Source organism: Pelodiscus sinensis, chromosome 2 (assembly GCF_049634645.1).
Source record: "Pelodiscus sinensis isolate JC-2024 chromosome 2, ASM4963464v1, whole genome shotgun sequence".
NCBI lineage: Eukaryota > Metazoa > Chordata > Testudines > Trionychidae > Pelodiscus > Pelodiscus sinensis.
In genome coordinates this window covers 252,696,975-252,706,482 of record NC_134712.1, presented here as the reverse complement: position 1 = coordinate 252,706,482, position 9,508 = coordinate 252,696,975, and the positions used below count along the sequence as shown (strand labels likewise).

At 51.0% G+C, this 9,508-nt stretch overlaps 1 protein-coding gene across 4 annotated transcripts in view; it reads left to right on the top strand.

Moving 5' to 3' along the window:
- The first annotated feature begins 4,918 nt into the window (after window positions 1-4,918).
- The window catches only part of GJC2 (gap junction protein gamma 2), a 78,828-nt gene continuing 74,238 nt past the window's right edge, over window positions 4,919-9,508 (top strand). The window contains exon 1 of one of the 4 annotated variants that reach the window (XR_012902139.1): window positions 4,919-5,244. The gene's annotated coding sequence lies outside the window, so the exon portion shown is untranslated. Of the gene's footprint in view, window positions 5,249-7,828; window positions 7,847-9,508 lie in introns of those variants that run through there. The other 3 variants (XM_075922948.1, XM_075922949.1, XM_075922952.1) reach the window with 3 other exon arrangements.

Sequence of the window (9,508 nt, the reverse complement as noted above, 5' to 3'; positions counted from 1 at the left end):
GTATTTAGCAATATTTTTCAGCTATATATATCTTAACCAGTCATTCTACTGGAATGTAACAACCAATCTTAACATATTGTCACCTGACTCTCTAACCAATTATATCCCACCACCTTTATTGGTTTACACCCAGCAACATTATTTCCACAGCAGAAACAATCAAAGCACAGGACAGAGACCAGATAAACAGTAGAGGGATGGAGACCAGAATGGAAAAACAATAAAGAAATGAAGGTTTCACAACCCCAACTATTGATAAGTGAGTCCTTGCCAGACACAAAGGCATCCATCCGAGTTTCCTTTTAATCTTTGAGGCTCTTCCCTGTACCGGGAGGATGGCTTAACTACCCCAAAGTGCCTGATTTCAATGGGACTGGTTTGGAATGTGCCCTATTTGAATATGCTTACCCAAAACCCTTAGCTTAATAACACTGTTGCACCAGTGAGCTATAAAGCACTTTGAAAGGCAGTAGGCAGGTGTGATACATTCTGGGTGTGCATTTCACTTTGGGCTCCCCTACCTACGGGATTATGCAGCACAGATGTAGATACATTGATTCATGTTCCCCGAAGGTCTCATTCTCCAATTCCTTCCCCCAGGTAACCGTATACCCCTGGGAAAAGTGGGGGTACAAGCTACTGTGCTCTCTTGCGGATGTTTGACATTGTCCACATTGTGACTTAACACAGTGGGAAGGGTTACATGAGAAGATGCAGAACTCGGCTCATATATGCAGGACTGGCTACTCTCACATTGTTTGATATTTTTCTCAAAGCAGCAGCTTTGGGGAGCACATGAACCTTAGTTCAGCTTTCATGAATAAAAGTAGTTTCTAAACTTGCTGGTTGCAGACCAAAGCTGGCCCGCAAAAGCCTCAAGACCCAAAAGCCAAATAAAGAGAACCCAATGGGTGCATCTAGACTGGCAAGATTTTGCGCAAAAGCGGTCGCTTTTGTGCAAAATCTTGCCAGCTGTCTAAACTGGCCGTGAGAATTTGCACAAGAACACTGACGATCTAATGTAAGATTGTCAGTGTTCTTGCGCAAGAACTCTGACGCTCCTGCTTGGGAAAAAGCCCTCTTGCGCAAGTGTAGACAGGGACAGGAATTTTTTGCGTAAGAAAGCCCCGATGGCAAAAATGACCACCAGAGCGTTCTTGCGCAAAACGGCGTCTATACTGGGCACAGATGCTTTTGCGCAAAAGCAAATCTTTTGTGCAAAGGCACTTGCCAATCTAGACACTCTTTTGCAGAAATACTTTTAATGGAAAAACTTTTCCATTAAAAGTATTTCCGCAAAATCATGCCAGTCTAGACGCAGCCAATGGTTTTAAAAATTAGTGTAAGTAATCCCAGACATTTTAAGCTGATTTCATGATGCTAGGAGACCGATCCATGATTCTGAAGCTCTTTGCTTGGGCAGTTACATGCATTGGAGCATATTAAGTAAGTTTTCTCAAGCACTGACACAGAATGAACTTAATTTTAATGCGCATCTCGGAGTGGGAGAGGAGGGGCTTAGCCCGATTTGTGTGTCTCGACAGTACCACTCTACAGACTCCAAGGGAGCTAATCTTGATTGGCATCAATGGAAAAGGCCCTTTTAAAAATAACTTTAAAACCAATATTGGGCCATACCCGTAGAGTCATGCTTAGTATTTACTTAGTGCTCCCTCAAGAAAAATGAGCAGACCCAGAGTAAACCCCAAAGCAAACACAGCAGATCTTTATTGATCTGTACAGTATTTAGACTAGTGAATACTGTGTGCCTTATTTATAAATACTTCTGGTCTCCCTTACTGTTTCATATCTCTGCCCGTGCCTCTTTCCTACAGAGCTTAGGAAAGAAACAGCCGCATGAAGTCCATGAATCCAAACAGATGGGTGTAAGCAGAATGTCAGAGGGAGGGACTTTTCCTTCTGGCTTTGGGATTGGTCCCAAGTTGCTTGTACAGCCCAGTTTGGGGGAAGAGGAATTGTAGATTTGTCAGCTCTCCAAAAATGAAGAAACCTTGCCCTGGTCCCAGGCTTCTGTTTCAATGAACTTAATTCTGCCACAGGGAAGAACTTGGCAGATATGGGGCCAGACCCTGTGTTCTTAGTACACCCAGCCCTCGACATAAATCGTCCTGTCAGGTCAGGCCTGTGTGTGTTTGCTTTTCCTTTGTTTGTTTTATCTTTCTAAAATTCTGCTCAATGGCTCAATTAAACACACATGCCAGCTGGTCCCTGTTCAGAGGCAAACGAAAGGAGAGTCCTTAAAACAACTAGTCATTCAACCATTTTATGCCTTTCGCATTTATATGAAGGCCCAAAATTTCAAATGCAGCTACTAGTTGTGAACATTGTCCCCTTTAAGCTGGGTGTTTGTGCAGCCGCCGAGGAAAGAGTCAACTGCTGCCCAGCTGATTAGCAGAGTACCCACAGCTGGGTGTTTTGTATCTGTGGATGGTGCACATTTTCACCTGCCTTAGTGCACATAGAAAAAAAGTATTCCGCACGTGGATGGAAACGATTAGAGGGAACATTAGTTGTGAGTTCCAGGAGCTCATTTTAACATCACAGGCCACAGTTCCAGTCAATGGGAGCTGCAAGTGATTTGTACCTCTCAATATCCTAAAAAGGGCCCTGACGGTGGGCACCCAGAATGGTGCAGCAGGTTCCCAAAGCCCAAGGTGTTTTCCTCCATATGCAGCCAGGAAGGCAGCCAGGTTCTCCTGCTATGGAAAGCTACGGGGAGAAAGGGCAGGGTTTCCCTGCAGAACCAATGGGGGGATGGACCTCTGCACTAGCTAGGCTTGCCAGGTGTCCGATATTGACCCAGACAGTTCGGTATTTTCACCTCCTGTCCAGGAAAATTGTTTTCAGAAAATACCAGACACCTAAAATGTCTGGTACTTTCTGATTCTTTTCCCGGCCAGGATGCGAACCTAGTGCTTACCGGGTTCCTCAGGGGAGCTGTCCAGCCTGGTGCAGGGAGGCAAGATGACAGGCGGCCTGATAGGGCCAAAAAGCCTCATCACATGTTTCTTAAAGGAGCCACGCTGGGGTTGGGTGTTTTGTTTTTTTTTTTTTTTTTTGGTTTAAACTCTCAGGGTCCTTTTTTCTGGTATTTTTTCTGAAACCGTCAGACAACCCTAGAGCTGCATGCCGCCTGGGCTCTAATCCTCATGCCTTCTCTGCCAACAGTAGGGCTATGTCTACACTCGCGGCTTCTTGTGTGAGTAATATGCAAATGAGGCTAAGCGTGGAATATCACCGAGCCTCATTTGTATACCTAATAAGCCACCATTTTTTTTCAGAAGAGGCTCTTGCGCAAGAAGGAGCATCTACACTGCCCCTTCTTGAGCAAGAAAAACCCTCTTGCGCAATGCCGTTCTTCCTGTCAAGTAGGTGTAACGGCCTTGCGCAAGAGGGTTTTTCTTGTGCACGAAGGGGCAGTGTAGATGCTCCTTCTTGCGCAAGAGCCTCTTCTGAAAAAAATGGTGGCTCATTAGGTATGCAAATGAGGCTCCGCGATAGTCCATGCTTAGCCTCATTTGCATATTACTCGCGCAAGAAGCCGCGAGTGTAGACATAGCCTAGCTGTGGCACCATGGGTGGCGGGTAATGTAGGCGAGGGAAGGTCTTTCCCAAAACTGCCTACGCTCCCCAGCTGCCAAGCTGTGCTGGCCCTCTAGGTGTCCACGAAGCATGGAGCTGGGGTTGGGCTTGGCTGAGGGGGCGGGGCTGGGACGTGCCTTCCCCAGCTGGGGCCTTCGCCCGCCACCCATGGGTGGTACAGTACAAACCGGAGCCATGGGGAAGTGAACCGGGCCCCGGTGGGAGCTACAGCCGGCTGGTCGTGTCTGGGTGGAAAACAGCGACTGGGGGGAGGCGAAAGGTTCCACGGGATCGTGTCACCCGTGACCGTGGTGCATTTGGCGGTTCCAGCAGGGCGACAGCCTCCATTTGCCTGTTCCAGGGTTGCCCAAGCGATCAGCTTTGGCTGGTGCTGGGTTACAAATCACGCCAGTGCTGGGTGCAGGGGCCGGGAAACGCTCTTAGCAACGCTGGTCTCTTCACCGTATGACGAAAGGGAAGCAGAACTGTGCTAGGGGGAGGCTGTTTGGATTTTTTTCTTGGGGGGCTGACAGAATTGCCGGGGCCTTAAGCAAGGTGAGGGGCGTGGCCTTGGGAAGAAGGGGCGTGGCCTTGGGAAGAAGGGGCAGGGCCTTGGGAAGAAGGGGCAGGGCTGGGCAGCCAGCCCTCAGCACTGCCCAATTGCACCCGAGGGGGCTTTAGTGGCAATTTAAAGGGCCTAAGGCACCAACCATGGCTCCTGGCACGTTAGGAGCGGTGGCTGGGAGTCCCAGGCCCTTGAGAATTGCCAGCCCCTGGGACAGGTGCTTCCTTTACCCCCGTCCTGTCAGCAGGTCTGCTGGCGCTCAGCGACTTTTCATTTTGATCTTTCAATGCCCATCAGGCAGTGTAAACCCAAACCAGTTTCAAACCCCAAGGAAACGTTCTGATGGAGCCCCGAAGGCAGGGTTTTCCCTCCGTGCGTGCGCGCACAGGAAACGTCGAGGTTTTTTTGTTTTCACTCCAGAATGGAAGACCTGACAAACTAGTGCAATTCTGCCTCAGGCGACAAACCCGCTGCCTGCCCAGCGGCACCAAGCCCGCCTGAAAATGAGCACCCATGTTTCGGGGCCTGATGATGCACTTAGGAGCCTCAGTGCAGATCCCTGGTTTTTATTTTTATTTTTTTAACTGTCCTGGCCTTAGCGGAACTCCTGGATGAGTGGCCTGAATTTTTCCAGAGGTGCAGAGAGGCTTACGCTGCAATCGGAGTAACCCCGTTGTCATTTTCCTGGGTGACTCTCAGACCAGCATGTAACTCCTGGCAGGAGACGGCCAAGGGAAACAGACCCTTTGTGTTCCCAGCAGAAAGGAATCTGAAGCGCGTCTGCTCGGTGTTTGCTCACGCCGTGAGTCAGACTTCCCAAGCTCCGCTCCTTGTGCAGGGACCCTGTCTCAGGAAGCACCAATGCTACAGCCTCCAGCTGTGAGAAGGGAGGGTGGCTTGAAGGAGGGGAGGAAAAGAAACAGCTCGACGCTCTGCCGCCTGTTCCCGTCTCAAGTTCCCTGGCCAGCGGTGGAGTGGGCAGGGAGTGGGGAGCAGCCACGGCAAGCGGGTGATTCTTCCCCTGCTGGGAGCGAGGATGGGACGGTTTTGCAGCCGGCTGAGTCCAGGAATTCCCAGTAGGTTGATTTTCTTTTCCTAAGCTTTGGCCTGAACGTGCTGCGGATTCCTCTGCCATGACAAGGAGCCGGCTCCGCTCACACATCTCCTGCCTGCTGGCTTTAGTTTACTGCTTTCTCTCTCACGCTTTGGGCTGTCTGCATGTGTAAGCGGGGGAATGGCCCCGCTATTGTGGGGAACTTTCCTGAGTTCTATACCACCCCGGTGAAATGGACCAGCAAAAGGATCTGAGTCCCTGCTCCCACTTCCTTTACCCCACGGCCTCCCTGATCCTGAGGGCTCCCCTTCTACTCTCCTGAGTAGCAGAGTCCTCGAAACCCCAACAAGGCTGGGCCCAGGTTTCCTGGGGCTTAATCCCCGACCTTGTAGTCACTTGGGGCAGGGGATAGGGTGTCCCCACTCCGGGGTGCTCTCTTCACACTGCAGGCCTTCTTGGCCCAGTGATCATTTCATACAGTTCAAAGCAAATACAATTTATTAAGCATCAACTGATTAGAGAGAAAAAAATAAGAAAAACTGAGAGAGGTTAAATGAGAGCACACAGCCCCGCTCTGTAGCACGGGGACATCACAAACAGCCGTCTGCAGAGTGTAAGGACAGTTCACAAACTCTTTCTTATAGGCCCCTTAGAAGCCCTGGATGTGCTGCAGGGGGGCTGCAGGCTGGAAACGCTTGTTCTGGCAGTGACCACACAGCCTCAGGCTCTAGGTGGCCAGACCCCTCTCCCAGTCTGGCCTGCTGGGCCTCTTGGCTGGTGATATCTCCCGGCCCAGAGCCTCTCCCCCCACTTTGCTGGTCCCAGTTGCTCACCACACCCAGCTGCTTTGCCAGTCTCCAGCTCCTTGCATTGCTTCTCTGTCCCCTTTGGCTCTGAGCACTGCCAGTCTGCTGTTCAACACAGGGTCTGTGCTCCTTGGGCTGTGTGTGTCTGGCTCTGTTGCTGCAAAACTGTCCCTCAGCACAGCTTGCACTCATTGGGCTGTGTGCGCCTGGCTCTGTTGCTGCAGGAAAGCCTCTCCACAGGACATCCTCTTAGCTGTCTCAGCTCTCTCCTTGCTCAGAGAGACTCAGAAAAATCCCAGCTCACAGGGCGGACAGGGCTTGGCCTCTCACTTTCCTCACTGGCCTGTCCAACCTGTCAATCAGGTCGAGCTGGAGTGTTGGCTGCTTTCCATTGTCTCTGGGGTCTGTCAGTCTCATGGACCCTTCCCCTTTTGATACTGGGAGCTGGCGAACCAAAAACTCCCACTGAGTTTTAGTAAGGGGCTGACAGTCCCCTTACACATGGGAACAGGGGGTCCGATTCGCTGTCGCCCTGGGCTTTCTGGCATCAGTTACACCAGTGCCAAAGCCATGGCAAAATGCAACCGTTCCCATTTGGTAGCATTTTAGAGGCACTTTGCCTGGATGCAACAGTTCCGCCATGCCCAGGGCATGAGAAATGCGGCCCGTTTCTTTGCTGCACAGCGGATCTTCCAGGGGCACATGGCCTCAGCTCCCATGGCCCTGGGTGGCCTGAGCTGGTGTTCTCCAAAGCCAACGGAAACACTCCCGTTGTTTGGCGCAGGCCTGGTATTTGTTCCCCACTAGGAATCATGGCAGCCCCTCTCCCAATGACTTCAGAGAGATCTGCAGATTGTGACTTTGCTGATGTCAAAGGACAAAGCAGCAGCAGGGGTGGGAGGGAGCAGTTAATTCTGGACTGTGGCCAAACAGGGCGAGAGGCCGACTGAAAACACCCGCACTCTGCAGAATCTCCTGTTAATGGAAGAGTCCTGGGAGGAGGCCCCGCAGTCTTGTAAGGGTAGATTTCCAGGCCTAGATATGACAAAAGTTGCATCTGGAAGCATTTAGCTTTCAAAGGTCTTGCCATTGGCTGGTAACAGCCTGTTGGGTTTGAAATGCTTCCCTTCCTATTTAACCGGTTAAGCTATGACACGGGATTTTACATCCCTCATCTGGAGAGGTGCACGTTGAAGTTCAGGGTCCACTGGGTTCCTGTCAGGAGCTCATGCTGCTGGAAGGTGCCGAGGCATACGGGCCGGTAACTGTGACTTGCCCTAACGTTCTTTTTTCTCCTGTCATGACATTTTTTCCTTGTGGGGCTCGGCCTTCACTTTGCAGCTGTATGCAGTAATGGCTGTGAGTGCTAGAAACTGTCATCCTGAAAGAATCCAGAGCTCAGACCTCGTGCAACATGTTACAGTAGGCATAGAACTGCCTTGCTGGTTTTTCTGACCCTCCTGGGAAAGACCTATGGAATGTACTAGAGAATAGTACCCTTTGCAGAAGGTTTTTTTGATTAACAATAGTCGTTTTTACATAGCATTTTTCAGCAGGGGAGGTCAAAGCACTGGGCTGTGTCATGATGTATTGTTATCCCCGTTTGCAGGTGGGGAAACTGAGGCATGGGGCAGTGACGTGACTTCCCCAAGTCACCCAGCCTGCTAGTGGCAGACCCCAGCTCTCCTGAGTCCTGTTACCCGCTAGATAACACTGCCTCCTTTTTCAAAGCCATTTGACAGGATTCAAAGACAATTCTGCCTCTGCTGTAGGATTCTTTAGGGTGGCGCCTAGAATCCCGATTCCATGCTACAGCAGGTGAGAGCTGATTCTGTGTAGACCCTGTTACATTTCTGTAGGACCTGATTGGTTACATGCCGGGTACAGGAAGTTTAATCAGCAGATGTTGTTTTGGGAAGGACCCGCGGTGACTTTTCAGCGATGACCTAGGGACCTGATCCATTGGGTTTCGTGGACTTGGGCTCTGCCATGAGTGGCGGGCATTTAAAGGAGGAGTGTGGTGCTTCTGTGCTGAACGGGGCACTGCACAAGGGAGTGACTTACGCAGGGAGATAAAGCAGGGGGTTACAAAGCATTTCATTCATCTCTAGGTCACTCGTTTCAACCTGGCTCGTGCTGGCAGTCACTGAAGGCCGCCTGCAGCTGAAGGCTGTTCTTTGACTACTATTGAGGGAGATGATGGACCTGCTATTCAATCCCTGGCAGATAAGGGGCTGTCTTCTAAATCCTCTGGCTCCCCAGGGTAGGTCTTGGGAATCAAGGCTCCTGTGACCTACGACAGCAGGAGAAACCGCTGCCTAGCCATCCACTCTAACCTCCTGGGACAGCCCCACAGAACTGAATAGAAGCCTTTTTCAGAAGGCTTTGTACTGATCAGGCAAGTTTTTATATAGCCCTTTTCACCAGTAGCTCCCGGAGCACTTTGCGGCGGCGCTAAGAATCATTATCCCAGTTTACAGATGGGGAAACTGAGGAACGGGGAGGTGAAGTGAGCAAAAGAAAAGCAGAAGCTGTGGATGCTGGGGTGTGTGTGTGGGGGGGCTATTGATGTCGTGTCTTAGTGTAGGGAGCACTTCCACAGTTCGTTTCCATTGTCTCCCCTCCCACTCGGACTGAGCTGAGACGACCCTCATCCCGAGGGAGGAGCCATGCCGGTCAGGGCTGAGACACCCAGGATGAAAATTGCACGGCTATCTCCACTCCTGTACGTGCTTTCCACGCCCCAGGGCCATCAGTCAGGCTTCTCCCCCCAGCAGGGCCGGCCTCCGGAGTTGCAATATTATGAAACTAGTGCCCCTGTGCCTGACGGCAGCCGGGGAGGGAGAGGGGTTTTTAGAGATGTGATTTATCGTCTTCAGCTCTGTGTTAATGAAACATTTTAAAGCACATTTCAAACTCCAAGCCGGAGGACTAACACGCCCCTTCAGAAAGAGGTAGTACCTCCCTGGGGTTGGTAAATGCCGGTTAAATGGCTTCCTTCCCCACTAGGGCGGCTCTTTCCCAGGTTCGATGTTCTGCTCAGAGCTCTGGCCAGCGTTGTCACTTTTACGTTCACAGGATCCTCTCCGGAGGAAGCGGAGCCCCAGGAAAAGGAGGGCGGGTGGAGATTCAGACCCAGTTGGTGCCCAAATTTCCAGGTGCCCTACTCTGCTGCGTATTTTGAATATGGGTGAGGCCTTGCTGCCCTGTGCTATGAATTCAGTGTAAGGGGGGAATTAAAGTGGTCTGAGTGTGCTTGAAGAACCAAATCATCATTAGATGGGTGCCCCCAGGACGCCTGTGGCCCATGAGCATTAGGGCCAGCATCTGGCTTTTGCATCCTGTCCAGAGAGAGGAGTCACCAGAAATGACTCTGTGGGCTTCCTACATCTTGCGGCGCATTTCCCTGCGTCATTTTCACATTGTCTGAGCTCCAGGTCTTTTAGTCATCTCTCCCAGTGACTTAGCAAGGAGAGATCT